Source organism: Rhinopithecus roxellana, chromosome 10 (genome assembly GCF_007565055.1).
Source record: "Rhinopithecus roxellana isolate Shanxi Qingling chromosome 10, ASM756505v1, whole genome shotgun sequence".
In the NCBI taxonomy this organism is placed as follows: domain Eukaryota; kingdom Metazoa; phylum Chordata; class Mammalia; order Primates; family Cercopithecidae; genus Rhinopithecus; species Rhinopithecus roxellana.
The window spans coordinates 134234268-134262137 of record NC_044558.1 but is presented as its reverse complement, the minus strand read 5'-3'; the positions used below and the strand labels follow the sequence as shown (position 1 = coordinate 134262137).

General features: G+C 39.0%; 1 protein-coding gene and 1 pseudogene across 1 annotated transcript in view; one reads left to right on the top strand and one right to left on the bottom strand.

The window, feature by feature from the left end:
* The window catches only part of ITPR2 (inositol 1,4,5-trisphosphate receptor type 2), a 493060-nt gene that overhangs the window by 14959 nt on the left and 450231 nt on the right, over nucleotides 1-27870 (top strand). The gene's annotated exons all lie outside the window — the stretch shown is intronic.
* On the bottom strand, nucleotides 16916-19789 carry LOC104675353 (annotated as a pseudogene).

Below are 27870 nucleotides of genomic sequence, written 5' to 3'. Positions count from 1 at the left end.
ACTATACTTTGCAGTCAGGTCTTTTAAGGAAGTATTTATTGCCTCCCCCACCCTCCCTCTGCTCCTACCCCATTCAACTGTTTGAAATATGGACATGGGAAAATGGCACCTTGGATCATACAGATGAGGTCAATCACTAGGGATAACAGAGCATCAAGAAATGAACCAGTTCTCCGGATGTCCTCAAATCCTGGCTCTACTATATATGGTCTAAAAAGATGAAACTAGGTGGGTAAACAAAAGCCAGATTATATATTCCCTTTTAGGTGATAGGAAGTTATTGAAGGATTTTGAAGCAGGAGAATGAAATAATCAGACTTTGCTCTAGAAAAATCAGTCAGTGGTAAAAAGGAGGAATAGAGAAAGGCTGAAAATGGCAGGCAGAGGAGGAATTGATACGCAGCAGCCTGCACCAAACAGCTGTAGTGGGGCTGAAAAGCAGCTTGTCAGCCGAAGCACTGAAGGACAGTGTCTTTAGTGTTTCACTTTAGGCCTAGAAAAGATGTATGAATTAAGATAGTCACCACTGCTGTCGAGGCTTTATTACTTTTGAAAACTGAGCATACAGATTTGAAGTTTCTCTTTCATTTGCTCACATTTGAATAACATGTCATTATACCCAGCATTACTGCAGGTTTTTGAGGTTTCTGAGATACAAACGTCATCTTGTGTCATTTCTCCTTCCTCTAGCTCTCTGCTTTGTGTGTACTGCGTTTTTTTGAAAGGGACTCTCGCTCTGTCGCTCAGGCTGGAGTGCAGTGGCGCGATCTCGGCTCACTGCAACCTCCGCCTCCCAGGTTCAAGCAATTCTCCTGTCTCAGCCTCCCCAGTAGCTGGGACTACAGGCGCGTGCCACCACTCCTGGCTAATTTTTTTTTGTATTTTTTAGTAGAGATGGGGTTTCACCATGTTAGCCAGGATGGTCTTGATCTCCTGACCTCATGATCTGCCCACCTTGGCCTCCCAAAGTGACCTTTTTTACCTTTCTAGTTACACAAACATTCTGAGTTCCCTTTCACCACAGAGCCTTTTTACATGCTTTTCCCTCTGTCTGGTCAATTTCCCCTCTTACCTGTACACCTCTCACCTGTTTGTTATGTAGATTTCCAGTTCTCTGACTCATCTGTAATGAACTGTTCCTGATCTCCCAGACTATGTGAGGCCCCTTTGCTATATCCTCAGCAAAGATAGCACCATCTTCTTTTCCTTCATAAAACTTACCGCGATTATGGTTTTAATTTTGCTTCTGTTTCTGTGAATATTGGATTCTGTTTGTTTCACCCACTATACTTTAAACTCTGTAAGGGCTGTGACTATGTCTGACTTTGCTAATAATCATGTCCTCGGATCTTTCATGGTATCTGTCACGTAGTAGATACTCAAGAAGTATGTTGAGGGAATGAAAAATGTTTTAGCATATGGTTAACACGGGCTTTTGGTTCCGACAAAGCTGGTTTTATATGATAACTCCACTCTCTCATGGTGTGATCTTCAGAAGTTATATTTAATACTGTAACACCTCAGTTTCCTTATCTGTAAAGCAGGATTATTGTCCAGTTTGTAGTATCACCATGACATTAATGGCAACTAAAAGATGTAAAACACTTAGTAAGTGTCAGGCTCATAGCATCAGATACCTAAAGTATTAAATACAAGGAAGCTGTTATTATTTATATTATTAGTAGTATATCTGAAAAATCAGCATGAGTCTCTCTTTTTGGAAGTTTGGCTAAGTTCATATTACATTGATGTTAAAAGTTCTGCTGTATTATGTTTATATCATTTTTGGAGTACACTTGTTTTTTTTTTTTTTTTTTTTTTTTTTTTTTTTTTTTTTTGCGACAGAGTTTCGCTTTGTCGCCCAGGCTGGAGTGCAGTAGTGCAATATCGGCTTATTGCAAGCTCTGCCTCCCAGGTTCACGCCATTCTCCTGCCTCAGCCTCCTGAGTAGCTGGGACTACAGGTGCCCACCACCACGCCTGGCTAATTTTCTGTGTTTTTAGTAGAGATGGGATTTCACCATGTTAGCCAGGATGGTCTCTATCTCCTGACCTCGTGATCTGCCCGCCTTGGACTCCCAAAGTGCTGGGATTACAGGTGTGAGCCACTGCGCCCAGCCGCAGTACACCTGTTTTTAAGCTGATATTTGTTTAATAGGCTGTTCAAAGGCGTATTGCCTTATCTATTATTTATTTTGGTTTTGGTCTTTTTTTTTTCCTCCCTTACTTTGATAATGCATGCTATTCAATTGCAGGTACTTGTATTTATCTTTTGTTAATGGTTTGATGCATGCTATCCTTTTGATGTAATGCAAACACCTGAACTATATCAACATTAATAATAACATTAGAATTGCTTGGCATATATATATACAATATCTTCCTTGACTAGAATTTTCAACTTTTTAAGTATTTTAAAGCCAGCATGTTATTTTAGTTGCTAATATTTCACCCGGATTAGAACATAGTAATAGAAAGAAACAATTTAGTTTTATTTTTTGAGATAAAATGAGTGTTTGTTTTGGAGCCATTAGAATAGCTTTTGCATATTTTCACTGGACAGATGGTGCTGCTGTCCCTTCTCTGAGACTTCCTTTTTTTTTTTTTTGAGACTGAGTCTTACTCTGTCACCCAGGCCAGAGTGCAGTGGCACAATCCTGACTTACTGAAACTTCTGCCTCCTGGGTTCAAGTGATTCTCCTGCCTCAGCCTCCTGAGTAGCTGGGAACTACAGGCATGTACCACCCCACCTGGCTAATTTTTGGTGGAGATGAGGTTTCACCATGTTGCCCAGGATGGTCTCAAACTCCTGACCTCAAGTGATTAACCCATCTCGGCCTCCCAGAGTGCTGGGATTACAGGCATGAGCTACTGTGCCTAGAGTCATATTCTGTTGGCTAAGAATTCTGATTAAACTTCTGTGACTGTTAGAGAAATTGGGAAAAACACTTATCTAGTTTGGATAATTAACCATTTTACAGATAAACAAATTTATTTAGGAAAATCTTGTCAAATTTTAAATAGTAACTAATCAAATTATTATGCTTACTTCTCTTATAAATATTAATGATTTTTAAACAAGCCATTGGGATTGAAAAGGTGTAGAGTGTATTTTATTTCTGCTTCTTAGATCTACCTAATGAATAAAAATTATTCAGGCCCTAACCTTCTTTTAGTTGTGCCACAAAAGGAGATTTTACTGTTTATTGGAAACTTAGTATATACATGTATACAAAATATTGAAAAACCTTTAAAAAAATTAAAGCATTAAAAAACACTTTGAAGAATAAACCGCTTTATAAACTCTTATTTGAAAATTTCTCTGTGAGAAAATATTTCTTTTTAGCTAACATAAATTCCTGATGGTGAAGTCTGAGCTAGTTTGCTATTTCTAGGGATTCTGGAGTACCTGGTGACGGAGAAGAGCTTGCAAAGTGCCACACTCCTGGATGTGACAAAGAACTGGTGTATCTGTTTTGTAACTTTTAATTTATTTTTATTTTTAATTTTGAAATTCATTCCTTCAACAGAGCTGGTGTATCTGAAGACACTAGTTTTATTAGTTAGGGTGTTTTTTGGTTGCAAAAGTGAGAAAACCCAGCTGAAGCAATTTTCACCCCAAAAGAGGACCTTGTGATCAAGGTAACTGAGAAATTTGGCATAATCTCCTGAGTCCCTTCATTCTGTATCATCACTGGTGTTAGTCCTGCCCTTTGGCAGGTCTTTTGTTTATGGCATGGCTGCTATCCGCTCCAGCCTTACCTCTGTCCTCTTACACCAGAGCTGAAAAGAGTGCCTCATTCCCCTAAACTCCAGAAAAAAACACTATTGTTATTACTGTTGCAATGGCTGGCTCGATGATGGTCCAGCTGCTCTGATGGCAGAGATGACGTCATCATGAGTGGGAGAAGAGCAGTTCTCCATTCTTCAGGCTCTGTTGCCAGAGGAAGGGCAGTGGATGATGGATAGGCAGAGATAACACATGTACACTGTGGCCAAATAAAATCACCCCTTTACTTTCATGAAGCCATATTTCCTAAGTCCTTACACGCAGGATATAAAAATTGGAAGTCTTTAATGATTTTGGTATTGATACTATTCTTATTTCCAGTTCATTGCTCTGGGGCTTTATTTTAGGACTCTTTCAGGTGGCGTACCCTTCCTGATGGAAAGGAGAATTATCTGAGGCTTTCTGCATGGCACAAAGCCTTAATGCTCTGGTCTGGTCTAAACTTCACCTTGACATCAGCTAATGAAAAACAAGATTCTAAGGAAATCAAGGGTGGGGGTAATGGTGAGGGGTCAAAGAGGAAAGGCAGCAGTTTGGTGTGGCTAAATTATACCTCAGTAATGCTGCTATGAGATTTAAAAAGGGAGGGGAGTTTCTGAAACAAACTTCCCAAATAAGCACATTATTCATAATAACAGAACTTTGATAAATGAATCCCATTCATGGAAGCATATGTTTATGAATATTTCTCCCAGTAAATTTGTGAATATTCCTACTTTTAGCGTAGATGCAAGTAGCTTATCTTGTGTCTATAATTGTGGCTCTTTATGTGTACACAACAAGCATGAATTAATTATTGTGATGGAGATGAACACAAAGCAAGGTGTAATATAAGCAGGGTTTACAATTTTCAAAATTTAAAATTTAAATTTTATAAGTAAGGAATTGTTAATTTAGATCTCAGAAATTAGAAAATCTTACTGCTAAAATGCTTTTTATTAGAAATTCCCCAGTAGAACAAATATAATTTATTATGCTACAACTAAATAGGAATTATAATTAACATAATATTTGAAATGTGATATTTATGTAACTTTTTTGAAAAGTCAGAGTAAAGTTTTTGCATTCTTAAAAGTCAATATCTTCAACTCATTTTTGCTTCTTTTGTTTTAAGTATTAAAACTCAGGTCCATGTTGTACTATTGAAGACATTGGTTGGTTATGACATGACTATCTAGAAAATCAAATTTAATTTCAAGGTTAAAGTTAAATCATTGAATAAATAGATGTTTGATAGTGGCTTTTTAAAGGCAGTGTTGTTTGCAGAGAGAGCTGCTCAAGCCCTTGGGTCTGAATTCTGTTCTGTCGTGAAGGAATTCTGCGAAATTGAACACTTCATTTAACGTCTGAATTCAATTCTTCATCTTTATATTGGGAGTACTGATAACACTTCTCTTGTGTTCCTCAGTGGTCCTTTGGAGTTAAGAAATGACATTATACCTGTTTGAGTATCTGGAAAGCTGTAAGCTGTACTGGTACAGCTAGACATTTAAAAATTAGTATTAGTTTGCCTTTTTTTTTTTTTTGAGATGGAGTATCGCTCTGTCGCCCAGGCTGGAGTGCAGTGATGCAATCTCGGCTCACTGCAAGCTCCGCCTCCCGGGTTCACGCCATTCTCCTGCCTCAGCCTCCCGAGTAGCTGGGACTACAGGCGTCCGCCACCACACCTGGCTAATTTTTTATTTTTATTTTTAGTAGAGACGGGGTTTCACTGTGTTAGCCAGGATGGTCTCCATCTCTTGTTCTCATGATCCGCCCACCTCGGCCTCCCAAAGTGCTGGGATTACAGGCATGAGCCACCACACCTGGCCACATTAGGTTTTTTTTTAAATGATAAAATCATAAGGTTGCCTGAAGCTATTTATTAGCAGGAATTGAATCATATGACACATTTTAGTGCCAATGGATTATTTTTCTATATTTCTGTACCTTTTAATTAATTAATTTATTTTTTTTTGAGATGGAGTCTTGCTCTGTTGCCCAGGCTGGAGTGCAGTGGCATGAGCTCGGCTCACTGTAACCTCTGCCTCCTGGGTTCAAGCGATTCTCCTGCCTCAGCCTCCGAGTAGCAGGGACTACAAGTGTGTGCCACCATGCCCAGCTAATTTTTTGTATTTTTAGTAGAGACAGGATTTTGCCATGTTGGCCAGGCTGGTCTTGAATTCCTGGCCTCAAGTGATCCACTCCTTGGCCTCCCAAAGTGCTGGGATTGCAGGCATGATCTACCACGCCCAGCCCTAGATTTTTTTTTTTTTCTTTTGCCCTGTTGCCCAGGCTGCAGTGCAGTGGCGCGATCTCGGATCACTCCCGGGTTCACGCCATTCTCCTGCCTCAGCCTCCCAAACAGCTGGGACTACAGGCGCCCGCCACCACGCCAGGCTAATTTTTTGTATTTTGTTAGTAGAGATGGGGTTTCACTGTGTTAGCCAGGATGGTCTCGATCTCCTGACCTCGTGATCTGCCCGCCTCAGCCTCCCAAAGTGCTGGGATTACAGGCATGAGCCACCGCGCCCGGCCGCCCGGCCCTAGATCTCTATACTTTGAAAAACAGAACAATATTTCCTCTTCTGCAATGAGGCAAATAGGAAAAAAATGTTGAAATTAGTTTCATATCCAGGCATTTTCTTGATTTTATTTTGTGTTTATTGATGAAGAAACATATTTAGAAAACAGAAATAATTTAGGTTTTATACAAAATTAAACATCTTGTTTTAGGCAGTCATGTTAAAACTACATTCCAAATATCTAACTACAATTCAGCAGGTCTGTCGTATTTTGAATGTCATTAGAGTACCCGTCCTTTTTTTTTTTTTTTTTAACTTAAAACACAAGAGAGGAGATGAGACATGAATTTAAACTTCACTGTTTGTTTAAAAAAACAGAACAGGCCAGCTGTGGTGGCTCATGCATGTAATCCCAGCATTTTGGGAGGCTGAAGCAGGAGGATTGCTTATGCCCAGGAGTTTGAGACCAGTCTGGGCAGCATAGTGAGATCCTGTCTATGAAATAAATAAATGAAACCAAACAAAAAATGAAACTGGTCTAACTGTTTCTTCAAACTCCAGCAGCATTCAGGGAAGTTAAAGGGCGAAATACTAAACACAATTATGTGTCTAAGTCAAGATGTCCATCCATGAAAGGAAATGTAACATTAAGTGAGAGAAAACATTTCCTATCACATCCTTTTTGTTCCTGTTTTTAAATCCCAAGTTCTTTAAAGAAAACTTCTGCTGCTTAGCAAGTCTTCAGGCAACACTTGGAATGCTCCTGCAGAGACTGGCCCAGCGACAGCCCTGGACTGCCAAGTTCTTGGAATGGAGACAGTCAGGGAAGAGGCTTTTGATTGGTGTGTGAAAGGAAGGGAGGCTGAATGTCTGAGCGGGGCTGTGCTGAGCAGAAGGGAAGTAGGAAAAAGGTTGGACACAGGGATAATAGTGAGTCCCCACTTTATGCCTTTTTTTTTACATTTCGAACATTGAATAAAGAGGTAACTGATGAGATGTCATTTCACTGATTTAACACTGAAATATAGGACACTATGAAAAAAAAGCTATAAGGATTTGGGGCAACCATTCACTGTAGGAACTATCCACAAAATTACTTTATAAGAAAACTAAAAAAGGAATGGGGTAGTTCTACTGGCAATACTAAATCTCCTTCCAGAGTGAACCTTTCAGTCATGTGCCCATCACAGACCCTCTTCAGACTAGACAAAAGCATGGGCAAAGTGAGATTGCAAAAGTTATTTTATTCTTTTATGATTTAGTATAAGTCTTACTTCCCCTGGCAGGAGATGCCATCATCTTGCGTGGATGTGGCCTTTCAGTGACAAAGCCCTTAGTGTAAAATCCAGAAACAACACACAGTTGAAGAATTGTTTGTCTTCTAATGGATGTATTTTTCCATGTAATTTGTATTTATGAATGGCATTATGACTGAATGTGCAAAGCTAAGAAAACTGAAAAAAGAAAAGCTGAAATCTCTGTTGGAGTGTGGGACAGAGGGAGTCTATTATTAAATCTATGCTCGTTATTTATAGCATGCCCAACAAGATAAGGTAACTGTGGAGGTTTGTCTCTTTCATGATTAGGTTTGGTTGGAAATTATCAGATTGGCAAGACCATCAAGCCCTAAGAACAGCTGCTAAACTACCCCCCCCCCCCCACCAAGCCCCTGAAAACCAGTTAAAAATATTTTGGGTAAGTTTTACTCAAAATATCTTTAAAGCCTGACATTATAAAAGAGAATAAGAAAGGCAGATATGGATAGAAGGTCATACCCACTTGGGGAGAACTGGTAAAATCTTACCAAAATGTCAAATGAGATTGCCTGTTCCTAGGGAGATATTTCATAGGGAAGAGTGAGGTAGTGGAGATTATGAATTAGTGAATTATTTGGGCAGGATAAAAAAATTCATTGTGTACATTTGATTACATAGTCTTCTGTCTCATTCCATAGGATAGCAGAAGGTTGAGAAAGAAGTTGTTTTGCATTGAAAAGGAATCTGCTTTTGGGAGTCTATAAGTAGGAACAGCCAGAATATAAGCCACTGAGTCACATTCTTAGGGTAAGTTTAGGAACAAAACAATTATAATGAAATTAGCTGCTGTTTAGACATCTCTAGAAGGCATTTTTTGAATAAGGAAAAGCAGCAGCCCTGGTTCCTGTTTTTCCTTTTAACCAGAGAGGAATCTGATCAGTATCAGTTTAGAAGAAAACCATTTTGCAGGTGAAAGGAGATAACCCTTTCCTTTTGGGTCCAGGAAATGCAGGTATGAAACATATGCTTCAAAAGGAATAAGAAAGTAGAGACTGAGATGTTCACCACCCACTCAAATGAAGGGCAGAACACAGGTGGTTAAGGCTCCAGTTGTTAGCTGTTAGTTTTGTTTTCATAGGAAAAAGGATTATTAAAGGAGTTAATCTCATAATGTATTGTAAAGGCGTGTAGTATTTCTGTGAAATGCCTGTTAAATAGAGTGTGTTCTCTTTGAACACACCTCTGTGTTAGGGTTAAGAGATCAGAATTTCCATAATCATTTTGAGACATATTGATGCCAAGGCATGCTTATGTTCTTAGAGTTTTTCTTAATGTTTTCTGGGGTCGTAGGTGTCTTTAAGATTCTGAGAAAATTTATTGTGCAGCTTCCCATAACTATGCCTAAAAACAAGATTTTACGTATATTTGAGGGTCTTCAAGATTCCCTGAAGCCTACCCCTTGGACCCAAGCTTGAGAGTACTTGTGCTAACACTCAATAATGGCTCTAACATTAAAATTTAAGTTCTAGATTTGATCTGTCGTGTATACTGCTCTATCCCCAGTGCCTAGAACAGTGCCTGGTTCATAATCAACACTCAATAAGTATTTGTTGAATGAAGAAATCAATGACAAAAGGAGCATTTTATTTTTTTAGTATGTGGCAAGTGTGGATCTTTTTGGTTACTTATATTTTATCAGTTCTTTACTAGCTGTATGACCTTCATGGCTACATTTACTTCTACTGAAAGGAACAGAAACCCACATAAGCGAAATAGAAGCTGGTTGGTTTGCATTGCTGGGAAGTTCAAGAGAGGGATCTGGCTTTAGATACAACTGGAACTAAGGGCTCCATTGATGACACCAGGATTTTGCCTGTCTTTCTTGACTTCTCTCCTTCTTGTAGGCTTTGTTCTCTGGCACATTTTTTCCCAGCCATGGTGGGGAAGAATGGTTTCTAGGCCTACACTTTTCCTCTTGATGCTTGATCTTAGAAGGAAGTAGAACCTGTGTGGCATATCTGCCTCTGTAAAAGCACTTTGGCCCTGCTTGGGTTAAGTACTTGTTCCTTTAGATCAAGAACTGTGTCTGGGGGTAATGGGAGAGAAAGAAGCCAGCTTAGGTCTCATACCTTTCCTTGGGTGGTGGAGGAATTCTGTTGATTCTTCATGCCATGTTAAGAGTTGTACCTGGGAAAGACAAGTCTCTGAAAGGGAAAGAAAAAGACTAAACTGTAACTGATATCCGTGGCTCCTTTCATGAATAGTTTAATTTGGGGTTGATATTATGGTCTTAAGATGTCAGCAGGTCCATTGAGTGTCACTTACCAAGCAGCTGGTTTTCTGGATGCTATCACTAAAGACACTTACATTCTGAAAGTAAAGACTGTCTTTCTTGCAGAATTTTTAATAATTAGGAGAATAAATACCAACATCTGTACAAAAGAAAAAAACTAGGAGAGCATTATAAGAATCTTGTAAAACCTGTTATAAAACACAGAGAGCTGCTGTCTTCGGACTACAGAGGCAGTGATTTGGATTCCTCACATGTGACATTGTGTTCCAGCTTTGACTTCTCACCTGCCCTCTGATGCCTCCAGCAGGACATTGGCATGGACTGAACACATTGTACTTGGCTGGGTTCATAAGTGGAATCAGTGCAGGTTGATTTTGAGTGGGGAAGGAAATACTTTGCAATGTATGGGTATTGCCGAAATACTTTTCTTTGTGTTTTATTACAGTGGAACATAGTATCAATGACCAAGATTTCAAATGACTACAATTTCAATTATTCTTTTTTTGACATATATTTCATTTAACATGGATTTTCGAATAATGCATATATATGTATATATATGTATATATTTCTGTGTGTGTGTATATATATCTCTTCTTTTTAATTTTTTTGAGACTGAGTCTTGCTCTGTTACCCAGGCCGGAGTGCAGTGGTGCAATCTCGGCTCACTGCAACCTCCACCTGCTGGGTTCAAGTGATTCTCGGGCCTTAGCCTCCCGAATAGCTGAGATTACAGGTGCGCACCACCATGCCTGGCTGAATTTTGTATTTTTAGTAGAGACGAGGTTTCACCATGTTGGCCAGGCTGGTCTAATAGTATATATATTTCTTAAAGAGAAGAGGGATATTTTCTTTGTATAATTATTGTGAAAGTTTGAGAATAACACCCTTAGGATGATTCAAATGCATTTAAATCTTTCACATGTATTTTGATAAATTGAGATGGTTGCAGTGGGCCGGGCATGGTGGCTCATACCTGTAATCCCAGCACTTTGGGAGGCCGAGGCAAGAGGATTGCTTGAGCAAACGTGCTTGAGACCAGAGTGGGAAATGTGGTGAAACCCTGTCTCTACAAAAAGACAAAAATTACCCAGGCACGGTGGCAAGTGCCTGTATAGTCCCAGCTACTACCACTCAGTAGTTCCAGATCCTTGTCCTGAAATTCTTTTCATGTTTAGTAACGAAATGTGAACTTACCCAGAATATTCCCACACATTTATTCTTTTATTTCCCCTTAAGACGTAGTGAAGGGATTCAACTAGAAGGTAATGTGATACTTGACACACAGTGGGTGGTCAGCTATATTTGTTTAAAAAAGGATGAGTGAATGTAAATTAGTATTTAACAAACAGTGTAGTGTCAGAGTAGAGGGTACTACAGTCTCTTGATTTTTTTTCAAGGCTTTTCCTATGTCTTGATTTTTCCTATTAAAAATCATGTTTGAATAACATTTTCCACCAAGAAGTTGAGTCCATTCATATTTACTGAACTCAGTAAGTGAATATTCCGTGTTTACTCTGTGCCAGGCAGGGTCTAGTTTTTGGACTCTGAAGTACTTAACTGCACCGTATTTATGGTCATTACTGTCTTGCCATATATAATTCCACTCCAAAATCAATATAACAGCTCTCAAAGAAAGAGCAACTGTTTGTATCTCCTCTGAAATTTCCTGCTGTGCTCCCTAGTTGGGAGATTGATAGCTTTTAGAAACATATTTATGGACCCTCACTTTTCTTACCTGGATTGCTCTACTAGTTTCCAAAGCGGTCTTCCCACTTCTGTCTCTCTCTTCCCTACCAGTCTTATCTATTCTCAACTCAGCAGGCAGAGGGATCTTTTTAGAAATAAGCCAGATTACGCTGACCTATCTGCGCTCGCAATGCTCCTATCTCACTCAGAATGAAAACAAGAGTGTTTCCTATGACTTGGGAGGCCCTGCAAGTCTGGCCTTCCGTTGCTTGATGGTTCAGATGTCCTTGCCAATCACCTCCTTCCTGGCTTCTGCCAGCCATATTGGCTTCTTTGCAGATCTTGGAACATGCTGAACATGGTCCCACTGTAGTCATTGCCCTGGAAGGCAGTTCTCCTACATGTCTCCCTCACCTTCTTTAAGTCTTTTTACCATGTTTTGTTTTTTTTAAACGGAGTTTCGTTCTTGTTGCCCTGGCTGGAGTGCAATGGTGTGATCTTAGCTCACCACAACTTCCACCTCCTGAGTTCAAGCAATTATCCTGCCTCAGCCTACCGAGTAGCTGGGATTACAGGCGCCCGCCACCACGCCCGACTATTTTTTTTTTTTTTTTTTGTATTTTTAGTAGAGACGGGGTTTCACTATGTTGGCCAGGCTGGTCTTGAACTCCTGACTTTGTGATTCACCCACCTTGGCCTCCCAAAGTGCCGGGATTACAGGCGTGAGCCACGTGCCCAGCCAGTTTTACTGTGTTTCCTTTTTTCTATAGTGTTTATCCCTTAGCGTGCTATGTAATTTATGGATTTACTATGCTTATTGCTTGTGATTTGTCTCCTCCCCACTCCCTCCTGCAAGAGTATTAGTTTTGTTTGCTCTTAGATCAATGCCTGGCACAAAGTAGCTGGTCAGTAAATATTTGCGGAATGAATGAATTTCTTTGTGAAGATATTTAAATTCATTTTTTTCTGAAGTTACTGTCTTACTGGTGAACTTCTTTCAACAATTAAGCAGTAATAAAGATGAAAATGGCAGTAGTCAATCATTTTTGAGTATGTACTTGGTGTCAGGTGTTGAATAAATAACATTAATGATGATAATGATGACTAACCTTTATTGCATATGACTTTGTACTGAACATTTTGCTTTATTAAATCAGTTAATTTTCAGATAAACCCTATGAGGTTAGTACTAGTATTATCTCAATTTTGTACTTAGGCCAGAGAAATGACTTTTCCAACATCACAGATTTAGCATGGAACAGATAACAATTGTGATATTAGACTCTTAAATAGAAAAATATATTGTTAAATTTATATTTTCCCATTTTAGTCCTATTAGGTTAGAAACCAGTATGTCTCTTTAGGAGTTTTTATTTGTGGTGATGATCACTGTCTGAAGGATTTGGACTTAGAATTAGGGGTCTCTGGCCTGGTATGGTAGTTTACGCCTGCAATCCCAGCACTTTGGGAGGCTGAGGTGGGTGGATCTCTTGAGCCCAGGAGTTCAAGACCAGCCTAGGCAACATGGCAGAACCCCATCTCTACTAAAAATACAAAAATTAGCCAGGTGTGGTGGTGCATGCCTGTAGTCTCAACTAATAGGGAGGCTGAAGTGGGATGATTGCTTGAACAGGGAGGTCGAGGTTGTGGTGAGCCGAGATTGCAGCACTGCACTGCAGCCTGGGTGACAGAGTGAGACCTTGTCTCAAAATAAAAAACAAAAAAATAAAATAAAATAAAGAAATTAGGAGTCTGTTGTATTTAGAGATAAATTCATTATCTATTATTAATGATAAATTCTACTTTAAGAGTACTACTCTTTCTGCCTGTAGGGGTTGGAAATAATACCCAGCCTATAAGCGAGGGAAATGGTTTAATTTAATGCATACAGATGGAGCTCTTTTCAGCCATCGGACTTTTCTGCTTGTTTTTGTTGCCTTTTGATTTTCCCCTTGGTTGGCTCAGCTTTCAGAGGTCATGTGGGTTGCTTCATTATTTTCGGGTAAGGACTTATTGACTCCCTCCCAGAAAGAGAGGTCTCTGCACTTTAATTAAAATGCTTCAGAAGAAGGTGTATCTGTCATTCTAGCCACAATTAGTCCCTTGCCAGTAACTTGATAAATCTGAGAATATTTTCTTTGTGCATAGGAATGTCTTAAAAGAGGGATTGTATGCCCATTGAGTCCATCCATACCAATTAAAGGTGCGAATTTGGAGTGACAACTGTATTTTTCTTCTAAAACCCATATTTATTCACATTGAGCCAATGTCAAATGTTGGAAGTTCTGTCTGAAGGAATTACCTGGGAATGGGAAGTCGTTTTGTTTTTTAGCTTTTTCCTTTTCTGGTAGTTCTCAGAAAGATTCTAGTTTTTAGTTGACTCAGAAACAACAGTCATCTGCTTGTAACTTTCACAAGGTAACTTAAAATTATTTCTTTATTTTTTATTTATATATAATAGTTGCACATATGTTGAGAGTACATGTGATATTTTGTTACTTGTGTATAATGTGTAATGATCAGATTTACACCCTCAAGTTTCTGGTAGTATGAGTCTAGTTTCTCATGCTGTAATGACTCTGGGAATTGGTCTACAGTTGCCTGATGTTTTTCTGGCCAGGGACGTTCTCTTGCCAACTATTTCCTCCTAGGAATGTTTCTCTTTTATGTCTGATCAGTCAGGAAGTGGTAGTTTGTTCTCATGTTCATCTCTTTTTGAAGAAGGAGGCATAAAGGAACAGGGAAGAGGCAGGTCCTTAGGCTACAGAACGAATCACTGACTACATTGTAGTCTGAAGATTTCAAAGGAAAAAAATGTTTTGGTTAACTGATGTTCTGTTCTGTGTAGGAGCTCTTACTAACTGGATTATTTTCAGAGGTCTCCTCTAGCCATCCACTTCTAGAATATGTAATTAAATGTTACTTTATGGTTTGCTGAGGGTATGAGCCAAGGACAAACAGCTATATCATTATTACATACTTGCTTCATCTTTCCTTCCTATAATCTTTCTTTCTTTCTGCTCTATCATCACTTACCTCATTTTGTCTTTTGCAGTTTGTTTTCTTTTTTTTTTTTTTGAGACGGAGTCTCGCTCTGTCGCCCGGCTTGGAGTGCAGTGGCCGGATCTCAGCTCACTGCAAGCTCCGCCTCCCGGGTTTACGCCATTCTCCGGCCTCAGCCTCCCAAGTAGCTGGGACCACAGGCGCCAGCCACCTCGCCCGGCTAGCTTTTTGTATTTTTTAGTAGAGACGGGGTTTCACCGTGTTAGCCAGGATGGTCTCGAACTCCTGACCTCGTGATTCGCCCGTCTCGGCCTCCCAAAGTGCTGGGATTACAGGCTTGAGCCACCGCGCCCGGCCTGCAGTTTGTTTTCTTTACCTTTAAAATATCAATGGATTCATTTAACATTTTTTTTTTTTTTTGGCACTTACTATATGCCAGTCACTGTGCTGGGTATTGAGGAGATAAAGATTACAAATATACTGTGCTGTCCCCAAGGAGCTCATTGTTTATTGGAGACATGTAGTTAGAGGTATCATACAATAAGATAACAGCTTGAACTATAATACAATAAGATAGCAGCATGTTAAATATGGTGGGATCATAGGAAACCCTAAGCCTCTGGAGGGTGGGTGAGTGTGGGGGTTTTTAGTTAAATGTAAGTTCAGTGTAAGCCAAGAAAATAATAGTTTTTTAAAAGCCAAACCTGTAAATTTAGGCTATATTTTAGAAATAGAATGGAGATATGAAAACCATATGATGAAAACAGTTAAGGAAACTGGAATGTTAATATTCCATATATGCTCAAAAAGAATATATTTTCCATTTTATGTGCATCCATTAGATCAGGCTTGTTGATTACAGGTTTCAAAGCTTATATCCTTACAAATTTTGTCAGTTTGCTCTATCAGTAATTAAGAAGTGTGTTGAAATCTCCCACTAAGATAGTGTATTGTTAATTTCTCCATGTAGTTTTATAAATTATGTTTATTTTGAGGCTGTTGCATATACATTTAGAATTTGTATATCTTCTTAAAGCAGTGAAACACTTCTCATGATGTAATGGCTCTCTTTATTCTGAATAAAGCTTTTTTCTCTTTTTTTGATTTTTCTGATCTATAGATATCTATCTATCTCTGTCTATATAGATAGATATATATATCTCCTCTGCAGTTTGTTGAGAAACATTTCTAGGAGGAAATAGTTGGATATATATATTAATTTAAAGAGACAGGATCTCACTATGTGGCCCAGGCTGGTCTTGAACTTCTGAGCTCAAATATTCCTCCTGCCTTGGCCTTGCAAAGTGCTAGCATTACAAGCATGAGCCACCATGCCTGGCTATTTGTCTGATATTATCACTGCTACTATACTTTTCTTTTCAAAAAATTATTTTTATATTTTTTAGAGACAGGGTCTTGCTCTGTTGCCTAGGCTGGAGTACAGTGACATGATCATAGCTCATTATAGCCTCCACTTCCCAGGCTCAAGTGATCTGCCTCAGCCTTCAAGTAGCTGAGACCACAGGTGCATGCAATACGCCAGGCTAATTTTTAAAATTTTTTGTAGAGATAGGGTCTTGCTATGTTGCCCAGGCTGATCTTGAACTCCTTGTCTCAAGTGATCCTCTCACCTCACCTTCCCAAAGCACTGGGATTATAGGCACAAGCTACCGCCCCTGGCCCATACCTTCCATTGGCTAGTATTTTCCTGCTTTGTTTTGTTCTGTCCTTATATTCTAGGTATGACTCTTGTAAATAGCCTATGGCTGGATTTTTTCATCCAACTACAAAATCTAGCTTGTTTTTTAACATGAGGTATTTTTATTTTGTTAAATCCTTACAACAGTTTCATTTTGCAGATGAGAAAGCTGAGGCCCAGAGTTTAAACAATTTGTCCAAAATTATACAGTGAGTAACTGGCAAAGAGCTGGGATCTGCAGTCTAACTTCTGGCACATGTACAACCAATACCAGAGTTTATTATCTCTATTGTCCAGAGGAAAAAAACTAGGGGTATCTTAAAATCTCTTGACATCTCTAGTTAGTACCTGATAACTGAGAGAGAGGTCAGGGCCTGACAACCAATGATACAAAGACCCAGAGGGATCTATTTTAATTCTTCTTCATTTGAGTAGAGAGAGAGAGACAGGCATTCTCCAAAGCAAATCCAACCCTAGCGTGACGTCAAGGAAGGTAGCAGTAGGTGGTATGGTCAGCATCTTGGTTCCAGGCATCATGCCAATCATATCATATCTCTCATCATCCTTATGGAGGAACCAAAGCCCAGAGAGGTGAAATGATGAGGGCAGTCCTGATGCAAATTTTTCTTCTGGATCCTGTTGTTCAAGGTACACATCTCCCATGCTGAAGGTTAAATGGAGGTCATTTGCCAACAAATTTTGGGGGTTGATTCTCTCTGCCATGTTTCCAGCCAGTCCCAGGTTGGAACATTCTGGGCATAAAATATCCTTTAAGTGGCCATCCCTGATGCAATGTCCACGTCCATGCCTTGGTCAGTGGCTACGTTGCCCAACCGCATGGCAGTGGGAGACTGGGGCAGGACCTCCTGGGCCAGTGCTTGCGCCCAGTGGTAGGCGACATCACCCTCCTTGTTTTGGGCCACAGCGTGATTCACCAGTGCCAGTGCCCACTCAGTTGTCAGCCTGTGAAGATGAGCTCCTTCACCAGGGTCACCCCCAGGCAGTGTGGCAGCCTCTGAGTGCCTCCTGTCCCTGGGAGGAGCCCTCGAGCGGTCTCTCAATCAGTCCCGTGACTTTTGAGGAAGCTGCCACTTGGAGGTCACAGGCCAGGGCAAGCTCCAGGCCTCCACCCAAGGTGAACCTGTCCATAGCCACAATGGCTATGGATGCTAACTATGTATGTGTGGTAACCTTCTCATCTAGTCCTTTCTCTATCCTTGTTGTCCTCTGCTTCGTTCCAAGTAATTATTAAAACCTTTCTTCTAATATATTAATTAGCTGTGTCTGATTTACTGTCTTCAATCCACCTGCTTATTCAATAATTATTTTTCATTCCTAGGAATTCTTTACTAAATCTATCTGGCCATATTTTTTAAGGCGATGGGGTCTTGCTATGTCGCCCAGACTCAACTCAAACTCCTGGGCTCAAGCAATTCCCCTGCATCAACCTCCCAGGTAGCTGAGACTACAGGGGTGTACCACCATGCCAAGCTATCTGACCATTTTTGATGTGTTCTTCCTCCTTGCCCTTTTTATAAAATTTATCTTCCATTTCTTCAAACATTTCATAATAGTTATTTTTTATTTTTTTAGTTAATAATTATGATGTTTGTTGTTGTTTTTGGTGACTCATGCATAGTAACTTGTTTCCTTGTCTTATTAGTAATTTCAAAAATATTTGAGTTCATATTTCTTTGAATATGATCTGTAGTATATCAAGTATAAAAATTTTTTTGGTCTTTTTTTCTGAACGGAAAGTTTTTTCTTGATCACAACTGTAAATTCTGGACAAAATATAAAAAACAACTATGTGTAGGTCACCGAGAGTGACCAAAAGCAGACAGAAACCTGGGGTGGTGGAGGTGTCTGTACTTGGAAGAAGAGAGTGAAACTAGGTGGGTTTCTGATTTTTATGGCCCTTTTTCCCTGAGAGCACCTGCAAATTGGTGTCAACCAGGTGGTGAAAACTCAGATAGGAATGACAGTGTGGTGGTGGTAAAGATCTGGACTTGAACTTGTCTAGTGAGTCACTTTTACTAGCACCAATGATTTTCTGGCTCTTTGCAGGCGATTGAGAACTGGTAGTAGTTAAGGTCAGCTCAGCCACCACTAAATAATTGACCTCAACTGGTAGAGATGCCTGTTCATATTCTGAGAAAGGTACTTTGCAGATGCTTTGACTTTCATGAGAACTGTAATGGACAAGCTAGGACAAAATGCTTCACAAACTGACTTGCAGTAACACTGGGTTCAAAGAGGTTGAGGAGGCAGGGTCAAGAGGATAAAGAAAAGGAAGTTATTAGATGGAGAAAGAGAAACCCAGAAGAAAAAGTCATGATTATTTTTCTTTGGCTGGATTAGGACTGTAAGCTTTCAAAATATACAGGCAAATCCTCTCTGAAATCATTGTCAGATAGATGTGTTTCTCTTTGAAAGGTTGTGTGTAACTTTTTAAGTTGCTTATCCCCATAGTTTCACCAGTACTGATACTCTGAAGATAATCGCTTCACAACACGATGGCTTCTTGCAGTGCCTTTTTTTTTTTTTTTTTTTTAAATTATTGAGACGGAGTCTCGCTCTGTCGCCCAGGCTGGAGTGCAGTGGCAAAGCGATCTCGACTCACTGCAAGCTCTGCCTGCCGGGTTCCCGCCGTTCTCCCGCCTCAGACTCCTGAGTAACTGGGACTACAGGTGTCCACCACCGCGCCCAGCCAGTTTTTTGTATTTTTAGTAGAGACGGAGTTTCACGGTGGTCTTGATCTCTTGACCTCGTGATCCACCTGCCTCGGCCTCCCAAAGTGCTGGGATTACAGGCATGAGCCACTGCACCCGGCCCTGCAGTGCTCTATAAAAAGATTAATAAGTCAGAAACAGCATTCTCTTTATAGTCATGTGATACCCATATTTTAAAAAGGTAGTTAATAGTTAAATCATTTGGTCAGGGTGATAGCATTCATCAAAAAAAATTTAAATATATGGATTCATCCAGTATTTTTAGTAGTACTTCAAAGTTTAGTGTTTATGCTGTAATTTATATGTGGGTGTAGGTTAATTATGTCTTTCATGGAAAAATAAGTGGGAATATTTTGAATACCTAAGAGCAAGCACAATTCTAACTCTGAGTGAAACCAGTTTTAGAAATATTGCAGCAACAAACCTATGCTTGATTGAAAAACTTCTATATGGAATTAAACATACTTTTAATATTTAAGCCAAAGTATGTGTTAGTCAAGAACATTATTGAAATTAGACATGTCTTAAAAGAGGAGATAGTGCTAAATTTATTTGTTTAAATTTAAAAACCATTGAAAACTACACATTTCCAATGGCAAACAAATGTGCACTTAACTCCTCTTGTCATCATAGACAGGCAAAATATGAGTGTAGCTGTGAGTGAATGTGGCATGTTGCATCTGTTTTGCATTTATAAGTTAGAAACATTTTGGCAGAAAGTTTTGCAATGAAATTACTTCCTTCTTAGCATGATTTGAATTATTTATGGTCTTGTACAGGAGTGTCCATAGGACCTGTCGGATGTAAGGTGGGAAACTGGACATTTGTAGAACCTTGCATTTCTTAAGTTATTCTGGATTATGAGAAAAATTAATTACCATACAAACATGAATTAACATCCTTGGGATCGACTTCTTATTTGGGCAACTTGAGTGTTGGCTAAATTAAAAAATGTACATATTAATAATTGGCAAGATATTACATTTTAAAAATAATGTGTTCTAAGATGATGGTGAATGAATGGAACAAAACCACTTAGTGCTAGTATTTAGCTTGTAATGATAAAATAATTTGTAAGCTTCTAAAAAATAGATGCTAAACACTTAAACTTTCAAACTACAGTGTATAAATTATGATACATGTCAGAGGGCGCTAGTGAAGGATGATAAGCCAACTCTAGTCACAAAACAGGAGCAGAGAAACAAGAAACCACAGAAATACGAGGAACGTGTGGGAACACAGCTGCCCCATTTAAAAAATGCGGCACAGTGAGGTTCAGTAACTAGCATAAACACAGCTGGTCAAGGATGAGAAGTCAGGTTTTTTTCTTCTCTTCCACTGCTGCTTCTAAATGCAGGTGAAGGAGGGAGTTGAGTGACATGCCAGAGTTGTGGGGGCCTGTGGTAGATTGGTGGGGTGGAGGTACAGTTTAGGTGAGAAGCCAGAAGATGGCAGCTGAGGGAGAAATTCATGTAGTCAAGCAGAGTGAAAATCCCAGCGTTGGGGGATCAAGTTATTTGTGATAAAGTTCTGAAAGTTCTTTTAAAGACAATTCTGCTGGGCACAGTGGCTCACCCCTATAATCCCAGCACTTTGGGAGACCGAGGTGGGTGGATCACCTGAGGTCAGCAGTTCGAGACCAGCCTGACCAATCTCTACTAAAAATACAAAAATTATCCGGGCACGGTGGCATGCGCCTGTAATCCCAGCTACTCGGGAGCCTGAGACAGGAGAGTCACGTGAACCTGGGAGACAGAGGTTGCAGTGAGCCAAGATCGCACAGTTGCACTCCAGCCTGGGCAACAAAAGCAAAACTCCATCTCAAAATAAAAATAAAAATAAAAATAAAAATAAAAATAATTCCGTGATGCTTATGAACCTGGCCACATCTTAACCCCCTCTCTAGTAAAAGCTTTTAGTAATGTCAATTGTGGATGCCCCACCTTCTCTCTTTCCCCAAATTTATTTTATTTAAATGCATTTCAGAGCCATTTTGTTAGAAATGAACTATATCACTTAGTGGTAAATGGATCAGATATATGTGGTAAACAAACATCAGGAAAATAATATGCTGATTTTATAATGTATGCCAGATGGAAATAGCATTTATGGCTTCATCAGAGAAAAGATACAACTAATATTTTATCAGTTATGTGGCATTTTCTTTGTAGTTGTTGGAATAATGAGGGACTGGAGACAAAGGAATTGTTTGCTTTCTTTCAGAAATCTATTTAAAGATCTGATAGCCATACATTTTATACATTAATTTTTTTTTTTTTTTTTTTAGACGGAGTCTGGCTCTGTCGCCCAGGCTGGAGTGCAGTGGCCGGATCTCAGCTCACTGCAAGCTCCGCCTCCCGGGTTTACGCCATTCTCCTGCCTCAGCCTCCCCAGTAGCTGGGACTACAGGCGCCCGCCACCTCGCCCGGCTAGTTTTTTGTATTTTTTTAGTAGAGACAGGGTTTCACCGTGTTAGCCAGGATGGTCTTGATCTCCTGACCTCGTGATCCGCCCATCTCGGCCTCCCAAAGTGCTGGGATTACAGGCTTGAGCCACCGCACCTTGGCCACATTAATTTTTTATACCCTGTGTGTATTCCTAAAATATATGCTGTTTAGTATAGCCTATATATGCATCTATACAATGGAATTATATAACATTTATTATTTTTGGACTTGATTTTTTAAAACTCAACTTTATGTTTTTGAGATTTTTAGTGTCATTGCATGCAGTACAATTTTTTCATTTTTTTGGTAGTTATCTATTGTATGAAATTATTCATTTAGTCATACCTTTTTTCTTTTTTCTTTTTTAAGATGGAGTCTCAGTCTGTCACCCAGGCTGGAGGGCAGTGGTGCGATCTCAGCTCACTGCAACCTCCACCTCCCTGGTTCAAGCAATTCCCCTGTCTCTGCCTCCTGAGTAGCTGGGATTACAGGTGCAGGCCACCAAGCACAGCTAATTTTTTTTTTTTGTATTTTTAGTAGAGACAGGGTTTCACCATGTTGGCCAGACTGGTTTCGAACTCCTGACCTCAGGCAATCCGCCCGCCTCAGCCTCCCAAAGTGCTGGGATTACAGGTGTGAGCTACCACGCCTGACCTAGTCATAACTTCTTTATCCATGTTACTATTGATGAATATTGTGTTTTTTTCAGTTGTTGCTATCATAAACAGTTTTGCCTCAAACACTCTTGTTCATACATGTCTTCAGATGCAAGTTTGTAAGATTTCTGTAGAACATATATGTGTCTAGAAATACAAATGGTGAATAGAAGGGCAAGCACATGTTCAACTTTTAAATGTCACATTTTTTCCAAATTGCTTGTTCTAATTTCTACTCCCTATGGCAGTGAATGAAAATTTGCATTCATCCAAAACCTTACTAACATTTAAATTTTTTCCTACCTTACTTTTTACCAATTTGTTGGATATGTAGTAAGATTTTAATTTGACTTAAATTTTTTTCTGATTACAAATGAAGTTGAACATTTTGTCAGACTTCTAAAAGATATTAGTGTTTCGTCAGGCTTATTCATGAGTTATTTTGCATTTTTCTGTTTGGTTGTCTTTTTCTTATTGATTCTTAGGCATTCCTTATAAATTTCTGATACTAAATATTTGTAGCAAATATCTTCTAGTTTGTAACTTATGTGTTAAGGGATGCCATTAGTATTTATGACTTCTTGGTATGAATGAGAAAAAAGGCCTCTGTTGGCTGCACAGGCTGTTCTCTTGTGCAAACATTCGATTACTTCTGGGCAGATGCAGCTTGTGCCACGGTATATGGCTTCAACAGTGGAACACAGACCACATTTCAGAACTGATTTTGTGTACTGCCACCTTTTTTTTTTTTTTTTTTTTTTTTGTGAAACAGAGTCTCACTCTGTTGCTCAAGTTGGAGTGCAGTAGCCGTGATCTGGGCTCACTGCAACCCCCGTCTCCTGGGTTCAAGAGATTTTCCCACCTCAGTCTCCAGAGTAGCTGGGATTACAGGTGCGCGCCACCATGCCCTGCTAAGTTTTGTATTTTTTGTAGTGACGGGGTTTCGCCATATTCACCATGCTGGTCTCGAACTCCTGACCTCAGGTGATCTGCCCACCTCAGCCTCCCAAAGTGCTGGGATTACAGGCCTGAGCCTCTGTGCCCGGATGCTACCACCTTTTTTATAATATGCTTGTTGTACAAATGCATAAGCATAGCAGTGGCCTTGTGAGTCTTCTGTCTCTTTATATTGTCCTTGGGTGGATGGAAGTCTTACTTTTAATGTAGACAAACTTATTGGTCTTTTATGTTTTGTCCTTTTTATTTAGTCTGGCTTAAATAATTTTTTCTACTCTCCTGTTCATAAATATCATCATCCATGTATTCTAAACGTTTTATAGCTTTACTTAACACATTTGAGACTTCATGTGGTATTAACTTTTTATGTGAAGAAGGGATTGTGTCATTTTTCCCCAAATAGACAACTAATTATCCTAACATCATTTAATAGTTCATCCTTTCCTTACCTTAATGTGTTTTGGTGTTGAGTTTCTAGATATGGCACAAATCAGGAAGGCATTATGCAAATTAATAATGTTTACAAAATACTTTAGTATACAATTGTGCTTTCTAATTTTAGATACTATAAAAATGGAATTATAGAATTATGAGATGTTAAAGCTGGAATAGACATCAATGAAAGTCAGTTAGCATTTCAGTAAAAAATATTGGAGTGTCTACTACATCTCCATTATTGTAACATGCATGTATACTTGGAAAGCAGAGTATGTGGATATATAAGAGAATACAAGTTCAGCCTGGTAGAACAGAAGGAAGGAGCCAAGTCTTTGGTCTTGTAGATCTGGGTCCAAATCTTGGCTTTGCTCGTGAGCTGTCATCTCCACCATTATCATCTGATCTCTCTAATCTGCAAGAGAAAATATTTTCAAAATTGTTTTGAAATTAGTAATTATGTTTATAAACATATAGAGCAGTACTTGGCATGCAATTAGTGATTGATAGATTATAGTTGTTATTTGGTTGGGAAGATAAGACTAATGTGTATGTCATACTTATATCTTGTAAACTAGAAGATACTCTAAAATTGCTATGAGATTTCAGAGAAGATTCTCCCATCAGTGGGAATATAGTTTCAATGAAGAAATGAAACTTGAAGATGTGTTCAAAGGATGGATTTCAGGTAATTTCTGTAGATTGAAGCCAGGTTGGAAGGATGGATTTCAGTTACATTTCTGGACATGGACAGCAGTAGAGTGTCTTTTTTTTTTGAGATGGGGTCTCTCCCTCCATCGCCCAGGCTGGAGTACAGTGGTGCCATCTCCGCTCACTGCAGGCTCTGCCTCCCAGGTTCACGCCATTCTCCTGCCTCAGCCTCCCCAGTAGCTGGGACTACAGGCACCCACCACCACGCCCGGCTAATTTTTTGTATTTTCGGTAGAGGTGGGGTTTCACCGTGTTAGCCAAGATGGTCTCGATCTCCTGACCTCGTGATCCGCCCGCCTCGGCCTCCCAAAGTGCTGGGATTACAGGCGTGAGCCACCGCACCCAGCCAGTAGAGTGTCTTAAACAACAAAAACCTAGAAATCAGATAAGAAAACAATGCATTTTCTCTTGACTGTTGGCATTTGTGAAAATAGTTAATAGTATACTTTATTTTTAACAAGGTATCAGTGGACTTGAATTTAATGCATAAACATAGCTTTTTCATGTAGATATTATACTTCTCACAGAATTTTTAAGACTCTTGTTATGTCCAGTTAAAATTCCATTCACATTTACAAAATTCATACTTATGTATAAAATCAAAGTAGCTATTAAATTTTCCTTATACTTTCGAAGATCTAATCGTTGAGTGATTTTTTCTTGTAAGTAAATTTGAACAAATAATTTACAGTTATGACCATATGAAGAGAAAAATAGGTAGAAAAAACAACAGGTTTTATGTTAGATGAGTTTTAGTGAAAAATTGAGAATTTTAGGCTAGTACTATAAATCACTAGTTAGTTCTAAGAAAAACAAATGTAGCCCATTAAGATGTGCACTGATGGATTGGATTGAAAGGTGCTACCTGAGATACTGTTTTTTAGAGCAGGCTCTTTTGGCCTTTTTCAGGATATGGCATTTTTGATAATTTTCTGGGACATAGCTACATAGGGAATATTTCCAAATCTCTCTTCCGTCTCCTATTAGTCAACCATTTATTGCTTCTAGTTATTTTATTGTTTATGTTAACTATCAAAAATAGCATCACTGATTTTAAATGTCACTTTAATCATTCATCAAGTAATTATTTAGCACCATCTATATTTTAAGCATAATGCTTAAAGATGGCCCTATAATGGTGAGTAAGACAGAAATGGGCTGACTCTCTTGGAGCTTATAATGATGTTGCATATATATATGTGTGTGTGTGTGTGTGTGTATGTATATATGAAATTATAACATTATACTGGACTGTGATACAGTCTATTGGTAGAGGATAGCCTAGAGTATTGTAGGAGTGCAGAGCAGATCCTCCTACTCCATTTAAAGAGGGTTAGAGAGCTTTTTAAAACACACAGTCCTTGTCCCCAGAAAGTTTTATTCTAATAGGTCTGGACAAAGGAAAGATTTTTTTTTGGTTATCCTTACTATTTTTAACTCCCCAAACGATTCAGCCAAATTTGGGGAACATTGATCATGAGTGGTTAAAATGGACAAAATCCATGGTCTAAATGAGTTAACTAGGGATGGAATAGATCAATGTTTTTCAGATGATTTTCTTCTCATGGACCAAAGGTCAGTCTTTATATTTATCCCTGTTTGGTTGTAAATTCTGGTCCTTAGGTTATAAAAGTTAACTGCCCTGCTGGTGGGTGGGAGAACCTGGCTTATCAGTGGTACACATGTAAAGGACCTGGAATTACTGTTTACTATAAACCCAGTGAAAGTCAGAGGGGAACCTTAACTGCCACAGGAGTTACTAAAATTGTAGGATGCATTTCTGTAAGTTTAGTATCAGAAAGAAGGAGGTAATAGTCCTCTGTACTCTGCCCTTGCTGGAGCGCATCTAGACTCATGTGGATAGTCTCTAGGATCACAGGTGAGGGGATGCTGGCACTTGGGGTGTATGAAGGATGTTGAACTCCTGGTAAATATCCACATGGGGAAGGACTGGAGAGAAATCAGTTTGCTCATCTCAGAAAAAGAAAACTTAGTCTATACAGTTCCAGAAGAAAGAACTGGAAACAGACAGGGAGAGTTAATTGGGAAGCCAACATCATTTATTCACTGACTCATTTATTTATTTAACAAATATTTATTTAGTATCTATTGCACCTCATTCTAGTAGATGCCAAGGATATAATGGTAAACAAGATGGTTTCAATCTCTGACTTCATGGAGCTTAAAATTTATTGGAAGACTCAAGACAATTAGGCAAGTAGATAGAAGAAAATGTGATAAGTACTGGGAAAGATAAGGTACTATTTCACCTCCATATAAAACACATTTCTAATATTAGTGCTGTCAGAATGATGGTAAATGGTAAATATATTGGCCTTGGAAGTATTCAAGAAGAGGCTGTTGGGGATATTGTAGAAGTTGTTCTAGGATTTTGGCATTAAAAGTCAAACAGGATTCCAACTACTATTCCAATTAAAATCCTGTTTGACTTTTAATGCCAGTGTCATATATGTCTTGTAACAGATTCAGACTCCTTGCTTCTTCCTGTCCTTTCCTTCCTTCCATTCTCTTCACATTCAGTTCCAATTCTTTGAGTCTTCAGGATGAAATGACTGCCTTTGTGATTTTCACAGACGTTTTTGTGTAAGGAATAGGACGAATTTTTAGAACTGAAGTCATTCTTAGTTATTATGTTTTTATCTGGGCTATCAGATAATTGAGGATAGATATTAGCGTTCACATAAATACACTGTCATCTGATTTATAGCTTCAGTTCCCATTCCTCTTGCTGACTGGTCCACACAGGCAGGGACTCAGTGACATTCATAGGAGTCTGTGTTTTTGTGGGAATGTACAGGTACAAGGAATGAATAGAATGTCAGTGTCATTTGTAATTTTTACATTATCAAATTTTTATGTGCTCTAAATAAGATCATTTTGACCATTGTATTCGAATTCTTAACATGTCTGACCAATTAGAAAAGCCGACCTTTCCCTCACGGCCCTTTTATTTACATCTTATGTTGTAATATTCTCAGAACTTTTGGAGCCTTTCAGATTCAATGTTACAGGCTGAAGTTGGACACTGTGGAAGTTTGGGTTTGCTTTCTCTTGACCCAATGTGACTTCCTGTTTCTAATAAATCAGTTTTTAGAGACTCTTAAAAGGAATTTCTTGCATGCCTGGCAGCTCTTGTAAAACCACATTTTAGTAAACCAGTGTGAATGAAGGATATATTAAAAAAATCAAAGAACTGTATTTCTTGACCAAATCAGCATTTTGTTTTATAGAAATTGAATCTCACAGAAAAATCTGTTGATTTAGGAAGTGTCTGCTTCCAGTAACTAGATAAACTAGGAACCAAAAGTTTCATTTTGATTAAGTCAGTCATCCTAGTTCAACTCCTGTGCTGGAGTTGATGCATGCTAGTGAGTCTGGTTACTACTTCTTCTTTTTTTTTTTTTTAAACCACCAGGTTGCAATTTGGGCATCTCCCTTTAAATGAATTCATATACATGTAATTAATTAACATACATTCTCACAATATTCTGGAGAAAAACCTGGGTATTCACATCACATAACCGATGGGGAAATGAACGTTAGTGAGTCTGGTATTAACAGATGTTTCTCTTTGAGCAAGAGATTCATGTCTCCTGGCTCTCAGTTCAGAGATTCAGCTTCTCTGTCTTGAAATTGTCCTACAAATTGTCTTCTCATAAATATTTTAATAGAGATTAA